Genomic DNA, 26,053 nt, shown 5'->3' with positions numbered 1-26,053 from the left:
TTGAGATGTTGCTTCAATATATCCACCAATATATCCACATCATTTTCCTGCCTCATGATGCCATCTATTTTGTGAAGTGCACCGGTCCCTCCTGCTGCAAAGCACCCCCACAACATGATGCTGCCACCCCCGTGCTTCACGGTTGGGATGGTGTTCTTCAGCTTGCAAGCATCCCCCTTTTTCCTCCAAACATAACGATGGTCATTATGGCCAAACAGTTATATTTTTGTTTCATCAGATCAGAGGACATTTCTTCAAAAAGTATGATCTTTGTCCCCATGTGCAGTTGCAAACTGTAGTCTGGCTTTTATGGCAGTTTTGGAGCAGTGGCTTCTTCCTTGCTGTATGTGGCACACTGTGTTGCCTTACAGTACATGTCACATCTGATTGACCTAATTCCTCCGCAAGCGTGTTCACCAATCATCTGTGAAAGACCCTTACATCATCACACCATGCAGTCACACTACCTCCATGCTACTGTATTAGTGAAGGTACATTGGATTTGAGTTGTTATTGTTAAGATACTGTGGTAACATAACTGTACAATACTGTTCAGTACTTTGGTAGAAAGTGACACAATTGCCCAGAAGAAGAGGTCAAATTTGTCAAATTGATGAAGCAACATATCTCTGATTTTTCTACCTTGGCTGATGTTTGGCTCCATCCCACAGAAGATCTGGTTCTTGTTGGGACAGGGGTTGGAAGAGAGAGGCTGAGTGATGATGATAATCATCACAATATTCTGGTTGCAGTTCAACCCTGTTGGCCCTGGCCAGGTGTTTAGCCGTTAAGATCAAGCCTTGGCCTGCCAGGCTGCTGTCTACCGTGTTTCCAACTGATAGCTCAATCTATACGGTGGCTGATGGCTGCCAGATGTGCTGTGTGCTGAGATCAATAGAAGATAATCTCGGTAATTGGTCATGATTGGTTCCTCTGACAGAGTGATGATGATGGTTCAGCTCTGATGGATGGATGGATGGGCCAGCTGGCCTGGATTTTCGGGGATAGAGAGAGAGAGAGAGAGAGAGAGAGAGAGAGAGAGAGAGAGAGAGAGAGAGAGAGAGAGAGAGAGAGAGAGAGAGAGAGAGAGAGAGAGAGAGAGAGAGAGAGAGAGAGAGAGAGAGAGAGAGAGAGAGAGAGAGAGAGAGAGAGAGAGAGAGAGAGAGAGAGAGAGAGAGAGAGAGAGAGAGAGAGAGAGAGAGAGAGAGAGAGAGAGAGAGAGAGAGAGAGAGAGAGAGAGAGAGAGAGAGAGAGAGAGAGAGAAGGGGTGTTTAAGAAAGGGAAATCCAATTGATCCTCCCCAGGGAGGGAAGCAACTGATTTTCCAATGTTGGACCAGCCTCTATTGACTCCAGCGAGTTCAATAGATATTACGGCGGTTGGGACTCATGCCTGGTTAATGGGCGTGAAGTATCTAGTAATCCCGAGAGTCTCACAGCATTCCCACAAGTGAATGGACAAATGCATTGGTGGCTTTCAATGTACAGACTGCAAGAAGCCTACAAGCCTTCTGCCTATTTTTCCCTCATCAAGCATTCAATGGCATGCTAATTACCATCATACAGTGTGAATATGGTATGGTACTGCATATAGAAACAACCATTGTTTGAAGTGAGGTGTCAGCGCTCGACCATCTCAGCTTAAAGGCCCAATGTAGTCAACATCTTGATTTTCTTGTGTTTTATATATATTTCCACACTATAAGTAAAGAATAGTACTGTAAAATTCTGAAAATGATGACAATGCCCTTTACGTGTAAAAGCTGTTTGAAAAGACCGCCTGAAATGTCCACCTGTTTTGGTGGAATGGAGTTTTGACCTGCCTGCTGACATCACCAGGCGATAACTTAGTTAATAGAGCAATAAGAAAGAGAGTTCCAAACCTCTCTGCCAATAAGAGCTACTTTTCAGTTTTCCCTCCTCACTCAGACACCTCCCAGACAGTCCTTGCTTGAGAAATTGCTCTTTGCTATGAAGCCATTTTTGTTTATTTTTGACAATCACAGTAAAGTAATTAATTGTTACACAGAAATTATTTGATATTGGGATAAAAACAGCTGCATTGGTCCTTTAACATACAGTTTATTCTCTTTGTTACAGTTAGAGCAAACACCCGTTTAATGTCATTTACAATCCTGTCATGCAACTAGTGAACTGTGCTTGTAACAGAGAGAGCTATAGAAACCCACTGGGCACACACTGGTTGAATCAACGTTGTTTCCACATAATCTCAATGAAATTACATTGAATCAATGTGGAATAGATGTTGAATTGACGTCTGTGCCCAGTCAGACGTGGCTTGCCAACAATATATATTGAACACCTAATCCCCTTTTCTCAGTGTCCAAAGTAACAGGGGTGATCCCGTTCAATAGCTCGATTACATGAGAGGCCCTGTATTGAGTGATGCCACAGAAAGTAGATGTGGCTATCAAAAACCTTTTAAAAATGCCTTTAAAACACTTGGAGTTGGATACCTTTCCTGTTGCACTGTGGCTGCCCAACAACACTAGCCTGCTGCCTACAGCCCCTCCTCCCCACCCCCTCTTGATATATGTACCTTTAAAAAATCTCCTTTATGTCAGTGCTGGCAGTCAATATGACAGTGTTAAATTCAACAGGCAGACTTTGACTTGGGTTAATTTAAAAAGTTCCTGTTATTTCTCTCACTCTGGCCACATAGGGGTGTGGATGAACAATAGGAGATTTGTCAAAGGACAGCAGGACAACCAAAAAACAACAACCTCAAGACAGAAAAAAAGCTCTAAAACGTTTGGGACCGGGACTTGGAGCGAGAGAGATTTCCTCGGCCTGGCACATCACATCAAGATAATGACCAGTCTGACAGCATGGGGCCGTTTGTGACGGCTGGCCTGGAAAAAGGGCCATTGGGGGCAGCTCGTGTAGAGACTGCACAATATGACACACCATTAAAGTCTAAGGAAGAAAAAACAACAGAGGTGATGGGGAAGAGAAAAGGAGCCCCACAGCACAGTGGACTAGGTGATGGTCAATTCATCATCACCATCAGCAGTAGCAGTAGCACCACCATCATCATCATCATCATCATCATCTTCTACTGCCTTCACATAGCAGCTCAGCCCAGGTAACTGTACTGCACCACACAATAGATATGTTCTGATACTCAGGGGATATTTGACACACCATGGTGAGAATTGTCTTTGAAAGCTGCTGAAAATAACAACACCCCACCACCCCACCCCCCACAGCTATTCCATAAAGCAGCAGAGAATGCCACTGGGCACATTGCCTTGTTTTCTACTGGTGTCAGCATTCTACACACTCTTGGCTCCCGAGTGCAAAAGGTTTGGCATTCAACATCTCTTTTCTCAAACAAATCTGAGGTCTGGGCTTGGCAAAACAGATGTATGCATAATGGAAGACAAAAGAGGAGAATCGTATGAAAAATGTAGCTGTCGAGTGTATTCTTCTCAAAACACAGATGAGGTAGTGGTGTGAGGCTAGCGGAACTCGTCAAGTCTGAGCTGTAGTACAGGATATTTCTCTCTGCTTTCAGTTTCAAGCTTTATTGTCATATGCACAAGTACAGTGAAATTCCTTTCATACAAACCTAAAACCCAACAATACATTAATCAATAACAATGTAGTACTAGAAAAGAACACACAAGAATTTAAGTAAGCATAATATCTATAGGGTCAGTTCCAATACCGTATTTACTATGTGCAGGGATACTGTAGTGATAGTGATGTCGAATATCTAATTCCAAAATCATGGGCATTAATTAATATTGAGTTGGTCCCCCCTTTGATGCTATAACAGCCTCCACTCTTCTGGGAATGCTTTCCAGTAGATGATGGTACATTGCTGCGGGGATTTGCTTCCATTCAGCCACAAGAGCATTAGTGAGGTTGGACGCTGATGTTGGGCAATTAGGCCTGGCTCACAGTCGCCGTTCCAATTTAGTTCGATGGAGTTGAGGTCAGGGCTGTGTGCAGGCCAGTGAAGTTCTTCCACACCAATCTCAACAACCCATTTCTGTATGGACAGGAAAAGGCCTTGCCCAAACTGATGCCACAAAGTTGGAAGCACAGAAACGTCTAGAATGTCATTCAATGCTGCAGCGTTAAGATTTCCCTTCACTGGAACTAAGGGGAACCATGAAAACAGCCCCAGACCATCATTCCTCCTCCACTATGCATTGGGGCAGGTAGCGTTCTCCTGGCATCCGTCACACCGAGATTCGTTCGTTGGACTGCCAGATGGTGAAGCGTGATTCACCACTCCAGAGAACACATTTCCACTGCTTCAGAGTCCAATGGCAGCAAGCTTTACACCACTCCAGCCAATGCTTGGTGTTGCTCATGGTGATCTTAGGCTTGTATGCAGCTGCTCAGCCATGGAAACCCATTTCATGAAGTTCTTGACAAACAGTTCTTGTGCTGACATTGCTTCCAGAGACAGTTTGGAACACAGTAGTGAGTGTTGCAACCAAGGACCAATGATTTTTACATGCTACGTGCTTCAGTACTCAGCAGTCCTGTTCTGTGAGCTTGTGTGGCCTACCACTTCACAGCTGAGCTGTTGTTGCTCCTAGATGCTTCCACTTACATTTACATTACATTTTAGTCATTTCGCAGATGCTCTTATCCAGAGCGACTTACAGTGGTGAATACATACATTTCATACATTTCATGCATTTCTTTTTGTACTGGGAATCAAACCCACAACCCTGGCGTTGCACACACCATGCTGGCATTGCAAACACCATGCTCTACCAACTGAGCCACAGGGAAGACTACACTTCACAATAAAATAACTTCCAGTTGACCGGGGAAGCTCTTGCAGGGCAGAAATTTGACGAACTGACTTGTTGAAAAGGTGGTATCCTATGACGGGGCCACGTTGAAAGTCACTGAGCTCTTCAGTAAGGCCATTCTACTGCCAATGTTTGTCTATGGAGACTGCATGGCTGTGTGCTCTATGTTATACACCTGTCAGCAACGGGTGTGGCTGCAATAGCCAAATCCACAAATTTGAAGGGGTGTCCACATACGTTTGTATATATAGTGTATGTACAGTATAGGAGTATGGTGACTAGGCAACAGGATATAAGATAAACAGAGTAGCAGCCGATTGTATGTGACTGGGTGTGTGTGTGTAGAATCAGTGTAATTGTATATGCGTATTATGTGTGAGTGAGCAGAGTGTGTGACTGTGTAGGGCCCTGTGAGTGTGCATAGAGTATAAAATAAAATAAAAGGTCAATAAGGATACAAGGTTAACTCAGATAGTCTGTGTAGCTATTCACAAGGCACTCAGTAGCCTACCTTCTCTAGTTTCCATAATCATGGCATACACATGTCTATTGATATACATTTGTTCCTTATAAAGGGGTGCACCTAATGGCCACATTTGTCAAGTGATAAATGTTCTTACAACATGGAAAACATATTTGCCGTGAACGAGACAGCAGGCTGTGAGTATCACTACAACATTGTATGAGTATTCCATTTTTAAGAGTTACTATATTCCAACGTCTGTGCCAACGCAGTTTGACAAGAGACAAAGTGGCAACCTTAATTGCTTAAATGGAATAATTTAGTTGTCTAAAATCACATTCTTCACAGAGCCTTTTTTTCTGATAAGAAAGCCTAAGCAGGAGCGACATTTTCTTACATACGAACTGTCATTGTGGTCTAATAAACATTCCTATTCAATCTTTAAGATGGCAACCTGTAATGTGTCTGCAGATGACTATCTAATGATGAAAAGTGCACCAGATGTCAGGAAAATTACAAGACCAATTCAGTGGAGGCATGGTGAGAGCCTACTGCTAGCAGAGAAATTCACAGGATTTCTTCAGGGAACAATGGGGAGAATCCATCACATTCCCACTACCATTGGCATATAAAATAACAGAACTTAAAGCCTAATCTCACCAAAGGAGAGCTTGCGAGGCGTGTGTGATTTATTTTAGAATGCATTGTTTTGAATTATAATGACCCAACCCGAAGCTGGGTGGGCGGGTTTTCCACTTTGACGCCTCGCTCCATTAATAAGTGTCTCTATTTTTGCATTTTATCGCTGGCGCTGTAGTCACACAAAACAATAAAAATGTTGTTATTATGAACTTTTTGGAATTCTGAAAAAGGTAGCTAAGTGTTGAGGCTTTACCATACACGTTAAATTAGACCAATTCACAGCAAACACAACATCGCTATCAGCAAAGATGATTGGAGATATTGACTATCCTGCTAGCATACAGTCACTGCTCTTCCTGTCCTGTCCTTTCCACCTGCCTCTCTCTGCTTGCTTCGCCTGCCCACTTCTGGTTTCTTCTATAGGGTAAATTGCATAACCCCAGTTCTATGAGAATATGAATGAGATGTGTCACTATGGAATTAGCTCGGGGAGGATCACTGGCTCGAAGTATCTGTCACGTCTACTGCCGCTCCTCCCCTCTGGCGTTCGACATCGCCGGTTTACTAACCACCGGCACTGGCAACCATCGTTACATGCATCTGGCACCCATCATTACGCGCACCTTTGTCTCATCATGAGACACACCTGGACTCCATCCCTTCACTGATTATCTCCCCTATATCTGTCACTTCCTTTGTTCCGTTCCCCAGGTAGTATTGACTATGTGTTTCATGTCTATACGCTACTCCTGGTTCTTGTATTGGTCTATGTTCCGTTTATTATTAAACTCATCGCCTGCACTTGCTTTCCGACTCCCAGCGTATACGTTACAGTATCCAATCACACAGCATCTGTTGGAGACAAACAGGTCGAGATGCGAATGAGGTGAGCCACTGATCTTTCTCAAGCATGCCTCTCTTCCTTTCACTCTTGCGAGCAGGGAAATGCTGTGACACAACTCACTCATAGAACTAGGGTTACACAAGTAACACTAAGTCACATTTCTAATACTCGTAACAGTATGAGATATGGCCAACTCCCATATCACAGACATGCTCTCCGAAGCCAGGGTAGTCTTAAACAGCATTACCCCTTAGAGGCTCCGACACTGAGGACAGTCCACTCCCTTATCTCTGTGGGAACATACATGCGCTCAGGAGAACAGGTAGTGGGTGTGGGTTCCCTCTCCAGAGCCTGACGAGTGTCCACATCTACGTCCCACACCACAGGAGATATGACAAATGAAGGTGCAGTGATATCCAATCGGTAAAACCTCATAAAAGTATGCGGGGTGGAGTAAAGTGATGACTTTGAACAGTGCCAAGAAGTTTTACCGATGCAAGAACCTCTCACTCAATGTTGACAAAACAAAGGAGCTGATCGTGGACTTCAGGAAACAGCAGAGGGAGCACGCCCCTATCCACATCAACGGGACTGCAGTGGAGCAGGTGGAAAGCTTCAAGTTCCTCGGTGTACACATCATTGACGATCTGAAATGGTCCACCCACACAGACCTCAGGAGGCTGAAGAAATGTGGCTTGGCACCTAAAACCTTAAAACTTTTACAGATGCCCAATTGAGAGCATCCTGTCGGGCTGTATCACCGCCTGGTACGGCAACTGCACCGCCCGCAACTGCAGGTCTCTCCAGACGGTGGTGCGGTCTGCCCAACGCATCATCGGGGGCAAACTACCTGTCCTCCAGGACACCTACAGCACCCGATGTCACATGTAGGCCAAAAAGATCATCAAGGACAACAACCACATGAGCCACTGCCTGTTCACCCTGCTATCATCCAGAAGGTGAGGTCAGTACAGGTGCATCAAAGCTGGGACCGAGAGACTGGAAAAAAGCTTCTATCTCAAGGCCATCAGACTGTAAATAGCCATCAATAGGCGGCTTCCACCCAGTTACGTAACCCTGCACCTTAGAGGCTGCTGCCCCATATACATAGACTTGAAATCACTGGCCACTTTAATAACGTTTACATATTTTTGCTTTACTCATCTCATATGTGTATACTGTATTATATTCTACTGTATTTAGCCTATGCCACTCCGACATTGCTCAACCTAATATTTATATATTCCTTAATTCCATGATCTTACTTTTAGGTTGTGAATTGTTAGATATTACTCTACCGTTGGAGCTAGAAACACAAGCATTTCGCTACGCCCGCAATGACATTTGCTAAACATGTGTATGTAACAAATAAAATTTGATTTGATGAGCCTTCAAGCTCTCCGGGGGCTGTAAACCCTATTATAAGCCAATATAAAAGCCTCCACTATCCAATGGGATAGCCGTTGACCAGAGATGGGCCCCACTTTAAGTGTGGGTCATTATTACGCCATGCTCTCATTCTATCCAAGCAGATATGCGAAGCACATACTGGAAATAAACGGTGGAGACTAGGGATGTGACAAACAAATATTTAAACAACCCTTTTATTTTTATTATTTAGGTTCCGTTTTTAGGTTCTCTGCTGTGTGTCTCTGCTCCATGTTCTCAGTGGTTAGTACATGCGACGTCATGTCCCATTTCTCATCAATGTGATTGCTCGTTGCAGTGACGTATGACAGCGTGTTCATAGATGTCCAACAATCTGTTTTTAACACCACTTATGGGGTATTTGAGAGCTAGCGCTTTCTTATTGCAGAGCAATCAATTTCTCCATCCGGTTTTTCGACATGGCATCTTGTAGTCTGGTTCTAGATATGCCATCAAGGCACTGACGCCGACATCCTCTACCATTTACAATGGCAGCATATCAACTGCAATCATTTCTGTAATCAGCGCTGTGATTTTGTCACCATTATTGCACCTCTTTCATGTGAAGAGCCTGTCTCTGTGTTTTCGGGGTCCTGGGCTGCTGCCAGCAACAGTTTTGGTCTCATGGTGCCTCCCTTTCAGATGGTAAAGCATTGCACCTGTACTACTACTGTAGCTCAATTCCACTTCAGAAAGTTTGCATTTCACCACCTTCTCATTTACCTTCTCAAAGTATTGCCATACAGGACTTTGTTTCTGTTCCTTCCCTGTCTCGCTCTCTGCCATTTTTCCAACTGTTAACGACGATGACATGTGATGCGCTTAATATCCGTGGCAAATAATTTGTAAGATGCATATCACCTCCTAGTAACATTACAGCATTACAGCGTTAGGTATTTGTGTAATTTACATTTTTCCCTTTATGATGATGATCGGGACCTGTTAGTGGTAGTTTTGTGAGAAGTGCACTGTGATTTAATAAAAATAAAAAATACAAAAATTCTACACTATAACAATCCCAATTTCATTTAATCATTTAAATGTTCAAACCTTCACACCCCTAGTGGAGATGCTCTTCTTCCGTAGAAGTGAAAGGTGGCGGGTGGAAAGCCATAAGCTCTAAGGTGAGACAATAGCAATTGCCGCTGACCTTAGGCATAAAGGTGGGGTTGGGTAACAGCTTTACCTTAGATAACCTTGGGACAAACTGTAGGCACGAATGGTGGACTGACAGTGCGTGTAGCGCACTCACTTGCTTTGTGAATGTAAGGGCAATGAGCAAAGCCGTCTTGAAGGAGAGATATTTAAATTCCAAGCTTTCCAGTGGTTCAAAAGGTTGCTGTGAAGTCACCTGAAGCATAATAGAAAGATCCCAAGACTGGGCTAAAGGCTTGGAGACTGGGCATAAGCGATGTGCTTCCTTCATGAAACGACATACCAGAGGGTGTTTCCCTACTGTGGTGTTGTCGAAACCGGCTGAGATAGCAGCTAAAGGTCCTCCAAAAGATCCTGCAAAAAGTATAAAACCTTGGATACAGAGCATTGGAATGGAATGATCTGTTTTTGGTCACAGCACATTCGAAGATCGAGGGGCTCCTCCAGTGACGGAGAGCCGAGACAGTCCGTGGTCACCCTTATCTTTAACTTGAGATGCCGTTGTGGGTATCTGCACTTCGCCTGTGTCCAATGCTGGAAGTCTCTTATTCTCAGTAGCCCCAGCAGTAATACTGAGATGGTGGTTACCATCAACCCCAGGACTCTGAGACATGTTCTGAGTATGGTGACCATATTACCGCCACACCGGCAGTCACGAGTCATGACTGCAGTCAAGTTCCACATGACTGCCGAGTCATGGTAACTATGCTTCTCCAAAACTGCGCTCTGATGCCGCTGATGGTCATTAGTAGCAAAACTTGCTAACGGCTAGCCAATCGCTAATGGCCTGGTACTCAGCACTCTATAGTCCCTCTAATCACTCTGACACCAATGCAAATGAAATCGACAATCAAATCAAACACTTCATGAGAGCCCTGGCATTCAGAGTTTGAGCAGAATAGGATCACCTGTTGCTCAGTGAGATCCAGCTCCTCATAGCTGGTTGATGCATGGAATGAAACAAGTGTTCCTATAAGCCCATGTTGCGCAACATTTCTATAGGCTATGCAATTGCATGAGAAAACAGAGTTTTAAACAGAGGAAGATCCCATAAGCTTTCTATAGGCTAGTCTTATTATGTTTATTTCTTAACTTTCCTAATATTAAGCACATTGCTTCACTTTACAACCAGAGTAACCTACTTGGATGCCTGATAATGAACCGTGGGAAAAGTGTCCTCCTTCCGATATTCAAGTGCATATAGATGACATGTCTTTTTTTTGCCCCTGTTCCGCCAGGTGCATGATAATGGCCGTTTCTAAATCAAAACTAATTTCACACATACATTATTTAGTATATATAAGAAACAGGGCATTTTTTTGCCACTTTTTCACATCATAGTTGTATGTTTCATGTTGCCTAGCCCATTGGCCTATATATTTTGGTTTGTATCACAACTAAAGTGGCCAAATAACTCTAAGCACAGCCTATAGGCCTAGGACCCATGGAACAGGGTTGGAAAGCACATAGCCTACAGAGCCTAATGAAACGTGTTCTTATAACTTTAGTCATTGCGCAATCCTGTGTGAAAACAGAGTTTTGACTGTTAAAAATCCAATTCAATCAGTGTAGATGAAGGGGAGTGGACACATTAAAGAAGGATTTTTAAGCCTTGAGACAATTGAGACAACGATTGTGTGTGTGTGCCATTCATAGGGGGCCTTTGATAGTAGGTGCCAGGCACAGGCTTGAGTGTGTCTAGAACTGCAAAGCTGCTGAGTTTTTCACCCTCAACAGTTTCCCAAGTTTATCAAGAATGGTCCACCAGCCAAAGGACACCCAGCCAACTCCACACTGTGGGAAGCATTGGAGTCAACATGGGCCAGCATCCCTGTGGAATGCTTTCGATACCTTGTACAGAACATGCGTCAATGAATTGAGGCTGATCCGAGAGCTAAAGGGGGTGCAACTTAATATTAGGAAGGCATTCCTTATGTTTTGTACATTCAGTGTATACTTACACAATAGAAGTAATGTAATAATAGTAGACGGCGCTACTATGAAGAAACACTTGCTTGCATTTACATTTACTTGTAAAATAAATCCCATCTGTTTATCCTTTAGGGTAAAGACATCAGTGACTGAACTGTAAAACTCCTCCATGTTGGCCCTCAGTTTTAAAAGTCTCGATTTAAGATTTTCGACTGTATGTCTTTATCCATTTCAGTGCAGAAACGGATGCTGTCGTGGATGGTATAGTGAGGACCAGCTGCAGTAGGACTAACTTTGTTGTAGATTCGCCCCCGCCCTAACCTGATCGCCTGTTTACTACGAGTTTGGCTTTCTGACAGCCCAGTTCATAGAAACTATCTAAGTCTTGTCGCTGCCATTTCAGTGCTTTCATTGTGTTGCTGATACGATTACGGCAGAAACCCATATCGATCATTTTGTTCTGCAGAACATGGAAGAACATGGTTTCATTGAACATTCCACCATAGGTCATGAGCAAAAAGCAAACAAGGTGGCTGTCTCTAAATGGGTTGCTAACTGTTCAGTTTGTCTTCCAGCAAAGGCATGTAGACGAATAATTCCACATAGTTGCCCCTGGGCCAGTTTGATGAGCTGGCACTCATCGTTTCCACGAAGCTGTCTACATACCACTACAAACGGATGCTGGCCAAAGACGCACTCAATGAGCATGTTTCAAGCAGGCCATAAGAAAACGGGAAAACGGTCATCCAGAGTCCCTAGCCGGGGACTTTCATGCAGGAAAACTTATCCGCTGTACCTAATTTCTACCAGCATGTTACATGTGCAACCAGAGGGAAAAAAACTCTAGACCACCTTTACTCCACACACAGAGACGCGTACAAAGCCCTCCATTTGGCAAATCTGACCATTATTCTGTCCTGATTCCTGCTTACAAACAAAAACTAGAGCAGGAAGCACCTCGGTCAATAAGAAAGTGGTCAGATGGCGCAAATGCTAAGCCACAGGACTGTTTTGCTAGCACAGACTGTAATATGTTCCGGGATTCTGGCATTGAGGAGTACACCACATCAGTCACATCAATAAGTGCATCGATGACGTCGTCCCCACAGTGACCGTACGTACATACCCCAACCAGATGCCATGGATTACAGGCAACATCCTCACTGAGCTAAAGGGTAGAGCTGCCGCTTTCAAGGAGCAGAACTCTAACCCGGAAGCTTATAAGAAATCCTGCTATGCCCTCTGACATACCATCAAACAGGCAAAGAGTCAATACAGGACTAAGATTGAATCGTACTACACCGGCTCCGATGCTCGTTAGATGTGGCAGGACTTGCAAACTATTACAGACTACAAAACGAAGCACAGCCGCAAGATCCCAGTGACAGGAGCCTACCAGACGAGGTCAATTACTTTGATGCTCGATTCAAGGCAAGTAACACTGAAGCATGCATGAGAGCATCAGCTGTTCCGGACGACTGTGTGATCACGCTCTCCGTAGCCGATGTGTGTAAGATCTTTAAACAGGTCAACATTCACAAGGCCGCCAGGCCAGACAGATTAACAGGACGTGAACTCCGAGCATGCGCTGACCAACTGGCAAGTGTCTTGACTGACATTTTCAACCTGTTTCTGACTGAGTCTGTAATACTAACATGTTTCAAGCAGACCACCATAGTCCCTGAGCCCAAGAACACTAAGGTAACCTGCCTAAATGACTACCGACCTGTAGCACTCACATCTGTAGCCATGAAGTGCTTTGAAAGGCTCAAAGCAAAGCAACACCATTATCCCAGAAACCCTAGACCCACTCCAATTTGCATACCACCCAACAGAACCACAGATGATGCAATCTATATTGCACTCAACACTGCCTTTTCCCACTGGGACAAAAGGAACACCTATGTGATAATGCTTTTTATTGACTACAGCTCAGCGTTCAACACCATAGTGCCCTCAAAGCTCATCCCTAAGCTAAGGACCCTGGGACTAAACACCTTCCTTTGCAACTGAATCCTGGACTTCCTGACGAGCCGCCCCAGGTGGTACAGGTAGGTAACAACAATTCCACCATGCTGATTGTCAACACGGGGGCCCCTCAGGGGTGCGTGCTCAGTCCCCTCCTGTACTCCCTGTTCAAGCATGACTGCATGGCCAGGCACAACTCCAACACCATCATCAAGTTTGCCGATGACACCGACAACGATGAGACAGCCTATAGGGAAGAGGTCAGAGACCTGGCCATGTGGTGCCAGGACAACAACCTCTCACTCAACGTGATCAAGAAAAAGGAGATGATTGTGGACTACAGGAAAAGGAGCACCGAGCACGCCCCCATTCTCATCGACGGGGCTACAGTGGAGCAGGTTGAGAACTTCAAGTTCCTTGGTGTCCACAACATCAACAAACTATCATGGTCCAAACACACTAAGACAGTTGTGAAGAGGGCATGACAAAGCCTATTCCCCCTCAGGAGCCTGAAAAGATTTGGCATGGGTCCTCAGGCCCTCAAAAGGTTCTACAGCTGCACCATCGAGAGCATTCTAACTGGTTGCATCACTGCCTGGTATGGCAACTGCTCGGCCTCCGACCGCATGGCACTACAGACGGTAGTATGTATGACCCAGTACATCACTGGGGCCAAGCTTCCTGCCATCCAGGACCTCTATACCAGGCGGTGTCAGAGGAAGGCCCTAAAAATTGTCAAAGACTCCAGCCACCCTAGTCATAGACTGTTCTCTCTGCTACCTCACGGCAAGCGGAACCGGAGCGCCAAGTCTAGGTCCAAGAAGCTTCTTAACAGCTTCTACCCCCAAGCCATAGGAGTCCTGAACAGCTAATCAAAGGTCCACAGACCCCTCTTTTATGCTGCTGCAACTCTCTGCTTATTATCTATGCATAGTCACTTTAACTCTACCTACATGTACACTACCATTCAAAAGTTTGAGGTCAGTTAGAAATATCCTTGTTTTCCATGAAAACATACATTAAGTTTAGTTTCAAAATTAATAGGAAATATAGTCAAGAAATTGACAAGGTTATAAATAATGATTTTTAATTGAAATAATAATTGTGTCCTTCCAACTTAGCTTTCGTCAAATAATCCTGTTTGCAGCAATTACAGCCTTGCAGACCTTTGGCATTCTAGTTGTCAATTTGTTGAGGTAATCAGAAGAGATTTCACCCCATGCTTCCTGAACCACCTCCCACAAGTTGGGCTGGCTTGATAGGCACTTCTTTACGTACCATACGATCCAGCTGCTCACACAACAGCAGGGTTTAGATCCAGTGACTGTGCTGGCCACTCCATTATAGACAGAATACCAGCTGACTGATTCTTCTCTAAATAGTTCTTGCATAGTTTGGAGCTGTGGTTTGGGTCATTGTCCTGTTGTAGGAGGAAATTAGCTCCAATTATGCACTGTCCACAGGGTATGGCATGGCGTTGCAAAATGGAGGGATAGCCTTCATTCTTCAAGATCCCTTTTACCCTGTACAAATCTCCAACTTTACCACCACCAAAGCACCCCCAGACCATCACATTGCCTCTACCATGCTTGACAGATGGCGTCAAGTACTCCTCGAGCAAACAATCCTTCCTTTTTTCTGCATCTCACGAATGTTCTTCTTTGTGATCCGAACACGTCAAAATTAAATTTGTCTGTCCATAATACTTTTTTTACAATCTTCCTCTGTCCAGTGTCTGTGTTCTTTTGCCCATCTTAATCTTTTCTTTTTATTGGCCAGTCTGAGATATGGCTTTTTCTTTGCAACTCTGCCTAGAAGGCCAGCATTCCGGAGTCGCCGCTTGACTGTTGACGTTGAGGCTGGTGTTTTGCGGATACTATTTAATGAATCTGCCAGTTGAGGACTTGTGAGGCGTCTGTTTCTCAAACTAGACACTCTAATGTACTTGTCCTCTTGCCCATTTGTGCACCGGGGCCTCCCACTCCTCTTTCTATTCTGGTTAGAGCCAGTTTGCGCTGTTCTGTGAAGGGAGTAGTACACAGCGTTGTACCAGATCTTCAGTTTCTTGGCAATTTCTCAGATTTGTTTTATTTCTCAGAACAAGAATAGACTGACAAGTTTCAGAAGAAAGTTCTCTGTTTCTGGTCATTTTTAACCTGTAATCGAATCATAAATGGGGACGCTCCAGTTTTCAGCTGCGCTAACATAATTGCAAAAGGGTTTTCTGATGATCAATTAGCCTTTCAAAATTATAAACTTGGATTAGCTAACACAACGTGCCATTGGAACACAGGAGTGATGGTTGCTGATAATGGGCCTCTGTACGCCTATGTAGATATTCCATAAAAAATCTGCCGTTTCAAGCTACACTAGTCATTTACAACATTAACAATGTCTGCACTGTATTTCGGATCAATTTGATGTTATTTTAGTGGACAAAAAATGTGCTTTTCTTTGAACAACAAGGACATTTCTAAGTGACCCCAAACTTTTGAACAGTAGTGTACATATTACCTCAATTACTTCGACTAACCGGTGCAACCGCACATTGACTCTGTACTGGTACCCCCCTGTATATAGCCTCGCTATTGCTATTGTTATTTTGCTGCTGCTGTTTAATTATAAAAAAATTATAATAATGTACTTATCTGCTTTTAACACTCTTACATCTAGGCGTTCCGCTAGCGGAACCCCTAGCCAACAGCCAATGGGATCGCATGGCACGAAATACAAAAACAACTAAAATATCACAATTCAATTTTCTCAAACATACAACTATTTTACATCATTTGAAAGATAAACCTCTCCTGAATCCAACCACGTTGACCGATTTCAAAAAGGCTTTACAGCGAAAGCAAAACATTAGATTATGTTAGGATACCACAACAGCAAAAAAACAACAACACAGCCATTTTCCTAGCAAGGACAGCCATTTTCCAAGCAAGGGTAGCCGTCCTAAAGCACAAAACCAGCTAAAATTATGCACTAACCTTTGACGATCTTCATCAGATGACACTCCTAGGAAATTATGTTAGACAATACATGCATTTTTTGTTCCATCAAGTTCATATTTATATAAAAAAAAAACATTTTACATTGGCGCGTGACGTTCAGAAAATGTATTCACCCCAACATTTCCGGTGAATGGGCCCCATAATTTACAGAAATACTCATCATAAATGTTGACAAAATATATAACAATTAATTAAAGAAGTATAGATGAACTATTCCTTTATGCAACCGCTTTGTCAGATTTCAAAATAACTTTACGGAGAAAGCACATTGTTCAATATGCTGAGTACTGAGCCCCAAGCTATTCAGTTAGCCGTCCAGCCACAGCATCCACAAAACGGTGAAATATGTAAAAAATATTGTCTAACTTTTGCTGATCTTCGGCTGAATGCACTCGGAAGGTCTCCCACTTCCACAAGAAATGTTCAATTGTTCGATAAAGTCCATAATTTATGTTGAAATAAATCCGTTTTGATGGCGCGTCCAGATCACCATTCCAAAATGCATCTATCCACCATCGACGAAAAGTTATAAAGTTCCCTCAGCGTTTGTAGAAACATGTCAAACCATGTTCACAATCAATCTTTAGGGTGTTTTTAACGTAGTATTTTGATAATATTCCAACCGGACAATAGCAGATTCATTACAGAATAAAAATAAAAATGGCTAGCCCTACGTGAGTGCGCACGAGGTAAGTCAATGACACCAGGTCGACCACTTACTGTTCCGGGTATTATTCAATCAAATTGCATTGTAGAAGCCTCAAACAAGGTTCTAATGACTGTTGACATCTAGTGGAAGCCTTAGGAAGTGCAATATGACATCACAGACACTGTAGTTTAGATAGAACATTATTTGAAATGACTACAACCATGTGAGGTCAAACTTCCTGGTTGGATTTTTCTCAGGGTTTTGCCTGCCATATGAGTTTATACTCACAGACATCATTCAAACAGTTTTAGAAACTTCAGAGTGTTTTCTATCCAAATCTACTACTAATATGAATATCCTACCTTCTGAGTCTGAGTAGGAGGCAGTTTAATTTGGGTACGTTTTTCATCCGGCCGTGAAAATACTGCCCCCTATAGTGAAGAGGTTAACACGTTTTTCTTCTTAAAGCATTGTTGGTTAAGGGCTTGCAAGTAAGCATTTCACTGTAAGGTCTACACCTGTTGTTATCGGCGCATGTGAAAAATATTTGATTTGAAATGCCAACTCCTGTTTACCTAGGTAGCATGTAGCATTAATTAGCTAGGTCTTTCAAAATCTCACTGTTGTCCTTTTACCTTTGCATTGTGCATGCTGTTGATGTTCAATCTTCGTTGTTCATTCAGATGAAATCCTGCGACTAGTGAGGTCTGACCACCTGACAACCTGCATGTTCGACCACATCCCCTCCTCCCTTCTCCAGACCATCTCTGGAGATCTTTCCTCACTTCCCTCATCAACTCATCCCTGACCACTGGCTGCATCCCCTCTGTCTTCAAAATGGCCCTAGTCACTTCCCTCCTCAAGAAACCAACACTCGACTCATCTGACGTCAAAAACTATTGACCTGTATCCCTTCTTTCTTTTCTACCCAAAACACTTGAGCTTGCTGTCTCTCATCAACTCCATCATTATCTCTCTTAGAACAATCTTCTTGACCCTAACCAGTCAGGCTTCAAGACAGGTCACTCAACCGAGACTAATTTTCTCTGTGTCTCCTCTGTTCTCATCCTCCTAGATCTAGCTGCTGCCTCGACACCGTGGACCATAAGATTCTCGTCTCCACCCTCTCAGGGCTGGGCGTCTCAGGCTCTGCACACTTTTGCATTGCATCCTACCTGTAACGCCACTCCTGCCAGGTGACGTGCAGAGGATCTGTGTCTGCACCACATACTCTCACTACTGGTGTCCCCTAGGACTTGTTTCTTGGCCCTCTCCTCTTATCTCTACACACCAAGTTACTCATCTCCATCATATCCTCACATGGTCTCTCCTATTATTGCTATGCGGATGACACTCAACTACTTTTCTCCTTCACCTCTTCTGACACCCTAATGGCAACACAAGTCTCTGCGTACCTGACAGATATCTCAGCTTGGATGTCGGCCCACCACCTCAAGATCAACCTCGACAAGATGGAGCTCCTCTTCTTCGCGGGGAAAGCCTGCCCACTCAAAGACCTCTCCATCATGGTTGACAACTCCACAGTGTCGCCCTCCCAGAGTGCAAAGAACCTTGGTGTGACCCTGGAAAACACCCTGTCATTCTCTGCAAACATCAAAACAGTGACTCGCCCCTGTAGTTTCATGCTCTACAACATTTATAGAGTACAATCCTACCCCACACAGGAAGCGGCGCAGGTCCTAATGCAGGCATTTGTCATCTTCGGTCTCGACTAGTGCTACTGACTGTTGGCTGGGCTCCTTGATTGTGCCTTCAAACCCCTGCAACTTATCCAGAACGCTGTAGCTTGCCTGGTTTTCAACCTTCCCAAGTTCTCCCATGTCACCCTGCTCCTCCGCACACTCCACTGGCTTCCAGTCTAAGCTCCCATCCATTACAAGATCATAGTGCTTGCCTACTGAGCAGCAAGAGGAAATGCCCATCCCTAACTTCAGGCTATGCTCAAACCCTACACCCCAACCCGAGCACTCCGTTCTGACGCCTCTGGTCTCTTTGTCCTCCCACCTCAGCCCAGTCCAAGCTCTTCTCTGTCCTTTGCTGATAGCTACTTCATCGAGGAAAATGAACAGTACAGTAAGTCACTCTGAATAAGAGTGATTGCTAAATGACTAAAATACAAAATGTAAATGTAATGCCAGATCTATCTGGCTTTAATGTGAGACAAATTTATCATGCTTGTTGAGTGCTATAGGCAAGTTGTTAAAGTCGCAGTAACTGCTCTTTTCTACACGCTGTTGCTGGTGGTGAACAACAGCAGGCAGGGGAAGCAGTAGAGTAGCAGCGCAACCACAGAGCCAGTCTTTCCGTTGATACCACTCAGATTGAAATGATCCTGTTATTTTCTGTTCCTTTGATGTAGGTCCCTGAGCTTAGAGTTGGTCTTCCGTCCCTTATCACCCTGTTTTGCTAGAAAATCAAATTTTGAAAACTGTTTTAGATGCAATAAGTTAGCCATCCTGATCAGCTTACTTTTGCTAGCAATCAAACAAGCTCTGCCTATTTTCCTTCCAAGCCCACAGAAAGTAGGAGTGATGAGGGTACTGCAGCACCACCGATCATAAAAAAAGCCTTTATTACTCCTATATGCGCGGAGAAAAATAAGCATTTTGCATAAACTGGCACACACATTTTTTGGGGAATATTTTGTGCGTATGCAACGTTTATTAATGAGCCCTCAGGTCCAAACATAAGGATGACTCGGAATATGCTATTCTTTTTTTCTGAAATAGGTAACATTTTATTCATATCATAATGGTCATTTAGACCTGCCTAAAACAAATAATGGATTTATTATGATGGTGTAGGCTATATTAAGTGGATTTATTCGAGTTTTTAAAATGTAGATGTTCCAAATGTCCGCATCAGTGGCTTGTAGGCTATGCGTGGAAGCACAAAGATGCTAAACCTGTTTATGTTAAAACTGGAAACTGGAAATTATTTGCATGACAATTACTGTCTGACAAAATATCATGACCGCCAGTCACTGTGCTCCACCCTAGAGAAGGCAGGTCAGGACACGGAGTAAACTGTTGTTTGCCCCTCTCTGCCGCTGGGGACGTACCCCTAGGCCGAACACCAATTCTTTCCCACACGGAAATCAGGTGGGCGGGACACCAATGCCGTAGAAGCAAAGGACTGCTTCCCCCACTGTTGGCCTCTGTTAGGAGAGCTGATCTGTGGGTTAGCAGCCTGCTGTGTCACTGGGGGTCTTGCGTTACGGAAAACCCTGGTGCCAGCGAGTTGCCTTCTCCCTGCACGAAGCCTTGGCTCGTGGAGGGGGAGACCGGGTTGCCATGGTAACCAGGTCTATGTGGCAAGCAGAACTGGAAGGCTTCACGTTCCTTCTTGCGAAGTTCGCGCTTCTGTCGCATTGCAGCGACAGAAGGCCCAAACAGTTCCTTCAGTGCGATAGGAGCATCAAAGAAATCTGCCTTTTCTTTGTCCGAGAGGCTGGAGAAGTTGAGCTACAAGGCTCTCTCCCCCATCACCACAAGGCTCTTTCCCCCACCACCGCAAGTCTTTCTCCCCCAACACCACAATGTTCATGGTGCACCCACATCCTTGGATGGTGCCTCTGGAGACTCTGAGGTTGAGATCTGCTATGATGCAGATATCGTTCCATAGGTTCTGGTCGGCTGTGCTCATCTCTTGTATCTCATCTCTTCTCTTGTAGCAAATCGGCTTGGTTAGCCAAAAGTAAGGATGTTATGTTCAAGGCCCATACTGAACTTGCCACAAACACTTAGACCTTTGGTCTTCCCAGGGACAGCAGTGTCGGTCATAGACGAGACACTGGGGTTGAGGTGGCTAGCCAATGATGGCTTAATCACCAGTAGCTTCCATGCCAACAGTGTCTGGCTTGGACCTGGCTGGACAAGGGCTTGTCCCAGTTGCGTTTGCCTTCCACCACGCAGAATGGGACTGCTGACTGGGACCAAGTTGTTTCCCCGGGATGGTGCGAGAAGGGAGTTACCTCACATCGAACCAGTCCCTCTTGGCTCTGCCACCCCTGACAGGTGCGGGCCAGTCGATACCGAGTCTGGCCATTGCCCGTTTACAGACATTCACAAGCCCAAATCTTTTATTGGGTACCGATGCTGCGCTTAGGGAGGAAGAGGGCCTCCCTCATCGATTTAGAGTATTTCTTCCTCATCGATATCAAGGTTGTCATCCTCCTCGCCGGCTGTTTCGTGTTGATACAGCGAGTTGAGGACCCCATATTCCATAGCCTCCTCCCAGGAGGGTTGGGTTTGTGGGGTAGCCTCATTGCCCGATGGCTGTGAGGGTGACAAGTCTTGTATGGGGGTTGCTCTGTGCACTCGCTGATGGAGGGATTTTGCAGGCAGTGTCCTACAATGCACACAGAACTCGGGGCTAGCGAGTGATGCTGTAGAGTGCTCAAAACCTAAGCAGGCAATGCACATGAGGTGTGTATCCTTGCCTGCTATCTTCACCCAGCATCGACACGGGTGTGCCGGTGCTGGGGCGGGGGCAGGAGCCCTGCTCGTTTCTCCTACTAACTACCGTTCACCTCACAGCTAATAGCCTAGCTAGTTAGCACACAGCTAGCTGGAGAAAGAAGTGCTTTCTTGGTTTCTTGATGAACAAAGCGTATCTCTTCACCGTTAAAGTTTGGTAGGAAGACAGGAATCAAGTCGTACTGAAGAGAACTTCAGTGAGCGTAGTCTCTTCCACAAGGAAACGAGGCGAGCATGACCAGTGGGCGGGCGAGTGGCTCCATATAAGGAGGAGAGGGCCTCACCTCATTTGCCACTCGAGCTGTCTCCAACAGACGCTGTGATTGGATACATCGAGCCAGTGACTCGCCCCTGAGCAAATCCCATAGTGACACATCGAAACGAGTATTAGAAATGGAACTATTAAATAAATATTAAATGAGATTGATGTTCGTTAATTATCTGCCCACCCGAAACAGCTTAAGGAATGCATTCATTTATCCATGTAATTAGCTTCGATATTGCACTATGACTTTATATAATTTCCAAGGAGGAAAGTTGTGCCTTAAAAGCAAGTTTAAGCACAAAATCTCTTGAAATTCCAATTCCAAATCAAAAAAGGTTTTAGTCTATTGAATGAAAAATATTCCATTGAACCTCATACAGCAATCTTTTTTTTTAGGTCATTTAGCAGACACACTTATCTAGAACGTTTTACAGGAGCAATTAGAGTAAAGTGCCTTGCTCAAGGGTACATTGATAGATTTTTCACCTAGTCGGTTCGGGGATTTCAACCGGCAACCTTTCGGTTACTGGCCCAATGCTCTTAACTACTAAGCTACCTGCCACCCTATTTTTACCCATGTATCATCCAGAAGACAAATTGAATCAGTTATTTTCAAGAGACCTAGTAACATAACAGAAACAGTTGTTTGATTTATCTCAGGTTGCATATGCAATGCCTTGACAAGATGCATCCCTCAGTTCACTAATCTATGATGATTTGAGCCCAGGCAAAGATGCTGATTTGCTGTTTCTGTGTGTCCAGGATGGAGCAATGTCAGCATTGGCTGACCTGAGGGGAATGGACAGGAGTCTGAGATGTGTCCGGAGGAGAGACAGAGCACTGTCCACTGCCCGCGCCCTCATCCCCACCTTCTCTCCCCCTCCTCTCTTCCCTGGATCCCTGGTGGCCGTACTGTAGCCAGTCAGTTCAGGCTCAATGCCATAACCCCAACGCAGAGACCCGAGCAAATGCAATTGACCTTCCCACTGACCGTTTATGATGCACACGGAAAACTGCTAAACACATAAAGCTCTTAATTTTTTGATTAGTAGGCAGGTCGCTAAATTTGATTTAATTGGGCCCCCAGATAATTTGAAAGAAGAGGGATGGAGGGGAAAAAGAGCGAGAGAGATTAACCAAACTTAACCTGCTCTCTATTTCAGTCCATTCCTCTAATAATGAAACAGAAAGAGACATTAACAAAATAAATAGCGAACGGTCGGCGGTGGTTCTGGAGCCCTTTCCCATTTGTTCCTTCCTCATTCAGTAAAGAATAAGCACTGTCATATGTAAGGGACTACTAGTGGGCACATAGACAGTTGATAATCATATCATTAGGATGCAAATGGCACATTAACAACACTGAAGCTGTAGGAAGAGATGGCTTCTAGTATCTGGTTTATGGCAGCATTAGCAGAGAATGTAATTATCAGTCTAATTGTCCTCTACCCACTACTCATACTACATTGAGCAGTTAGTATTTATGTGTCTCCATGAACATATTTTTCCTGAAAAGACAGAACCACCAGTAGGCGAGCCGACGTGACAACCCGCTGAGTGGACATGTGTTCATCCTCCCTCTGTAAATGACTTGGCGCTTTAGCCAAAGATAATCTGTCTTCATTTCCTGTGGAGGACCGACTCCTCACACCCTCACAGGCTTACCCCCCTGCCACACATTGGTTCCCCAGCAGTCGATACACCATGGCCTGGCTCAGATGGTGGAAGAAATAGATGGGGTTTACCTGGATGGCTCTAGGAGAGAACAGAGAAATAAAAAGAGACTGCTACGGAATAGAGATTCAACTAGTTCAGAATGTTTTAATACTATAGTTTTACCTTCTGAGCATCTGCTTAAACGTAATGTCCTCTAAAAGTGTAAAACAACAACAGCTTTTCTTTGATGCCTGGTTAAATTGTAAAAAATAAATGACATATTGCTGAGTTGTCATTATTGTGGGTCACTTAAAAGTCACGGGGGAAATTATGTCGTTGTGCAGAGTCAGAGTGATGTTGCCTGCAGCTTTTTCAGACAAAGAAATATACTTTTATGGCAGATCAGTTATGGAGATTTATGAGGTAATCATAGAAATGAAACGTTCAATGGGAGCAAGGAACTGTGGTACAAGGAGGGAAAAGAATTGAGGCCTGATAGGTTTAATGTGAAATGTGAAATTACTTTTTTGGTGCAATTATTGTTCCTGATGGGTTTGCCATTTTACATACCTTATACCCTTAAGTCTAAGCTTAAAAAATACTAATCCTCAGGATAACTACTGTAAAGCAAAATGAAATAAACAAATGAAATTACAATAGTTTGTATTAAACAGAAAAGGAGGTGGATTGCGTAATTTCTCCCTCCACTCAAGCCGCGCCACAAAGCATGTGCCAGTCATCATAGCTGCCTTTGAAGGCCCATTACTGTTCCTCTTCTTCGTCATCCTGTAGTGAGACACATGAGGCGTGTCTGCAGCACACAGCTCAGTCCGCAGCAGCACCTCCTACTAAACCCAGGCCAATTAATAGCATGTTTCTGCTGCCTTCAATACTATAATTATTGAGCAGGTGAGCCCCTAAAAGAGCCCCTAACACACTTACCTTTTGACTAAGCAGATGATAAACACTGGGGCATCCAACATGTGACTGCGCTTGCGTGAGATATTTGGCTTTTCTTTCTCCTAGATTCGCATGCGCCTGAGTGTCTTTTGTTCCCCCACATATCATCTGCCCGCCCCAAACATATCCCCATCCCACGCTGTCTGTGTTAACTGAATAATTCAACAGTTTGAAAACATTACAGCTATTAAGCACAAGCCCTATTAACCTATAAAAGCATTCTGTTTTGCTTGGCTGATGCCTCTGTGAACTGTGCTCACCTAACACGCCATGGATCTTTGGCTCAAATACTGTCATCATCATCGTTCCCACTCTCTCTCTGCCTCAATCTGTAATGTACAGTACGATGAGGGTCTTCTCAACTCCTTATGCATGGGATGAACCTCGTGTCCAGACAAGGGGTTGAGAAAGAGAGATTGTGTGTGTGTCTCGCACACTCCAAATTAACTTGATGAGGGCAATAGAATTCATATCAGAGATTTTCTACAGCAAGCTGTGGCATTTCGGGCAGAAAACAACTGCTTATTCCTTATTTAACATCTCCGAGCTTTGGAATGTAACAAATACAGCAAAGGTCTCTGAAGGCTCGTCTGGGTCCTGCCATCATTTCCTAGGCAAAAGCTTCGTACATGGATGCAAAAGCAGGTCTGCCAGTCAACCTTTCTAAAATGAACTTCTCATTCAAAACCAGACATTTGACCTGGCTGGCATTAGTCAAATATAACCTGCTGTAAAAACAGCAGAGACTATTCACTAACTTTTATCATATCGTTCTGTTATTTTGACAGGGCCAGAGCATATCATCATCTCCCTAATCAGGAAATCATGGAGAGTTAGTTCTGTTCTCTCTTGTTTGTCTGAATCTGGCCTGACATTGGCTGGTTGATATCTCAGCACCACTCTCCATGTATTGTAAGCACGTACCTGCAGCTAAGGAGAACAATCTGCAAGACAGAAAAATAATGCAATATTAATTTGTTAGTGCCTATCACTTTGTAAAAGTTTTGTTAAATTCCTTGCACAGAAACCTCCCCACAAATGCTCAGTATTCTTTACTAAAACTGTTTATGGCCATCGTATTTAATCTAAATGGAAACAATTACCTGAGTGGGGCTTGGCTCTTTAAAGCCTCCTAGATAATTACACCCATTAATCTGCTGCCTTAACTAAATGGCTGGCATTTAGATGAATGCACATCTTTGTAGCTATAGTTTCTTGTAAGTGTTCTATTTAAAACTTTACATATAGAAATGGCAAGTAAATGGCCATTGTTCAATGAATGTGAAGGAGACTTAAATTCTCCCTTGACATGAGGGAGACTTAAATTCTCCCTTGACATTTTTTTCAGTCTGAGGAAGACAGTGGGATCTCAAAATAACTGTCTGTACATGAAAAACTCAAAGTGTGCGATGTGACAGCCTGCTTACAGAACAGAATAGGAAAGATGGCATCTACAACCTGAAGACAAGAGACAGACGCAGCGCTGGAACAGAAAGTAATCTGCAAACACTGTCATCGCAGCGGGTTCAAAGATTGAGCTATGGTATTTTTATCTGTATTGTTTTGTCGTGTTCTAGCCTCCTTCGAAAGAAACAAAATCCATTTACGGGGGAATCGACGTGGCTGTCTTTGATCCAATCCCGTTTTTGCACTCATCCTGCTCAAAGCCAGCTCCTATGAAGCAACAGAAAATACAAAATGCACCACATTGAAATGTATTTTCTGCCAAACACTAATGACACATAGCCGGTAAATGCAAAACAAGGAAACAAAAGGAAAA

This window comes from Salmo salar, chromosome ssa23 (genome assembly GCF_905237065.1).
Source record: "Salmo salar chromosome ssa23, Ssal_v3.1, whole genome shotgun sequence".
Lineage (NCBI taxonomy): Eukaryota > Metazoa > Chordata > Actinopteri > Salmoniformes > Salmonidae > Salmo > Salmo salar.
This window is presented reverse-complemented; position numbering follows the sequence as displayed.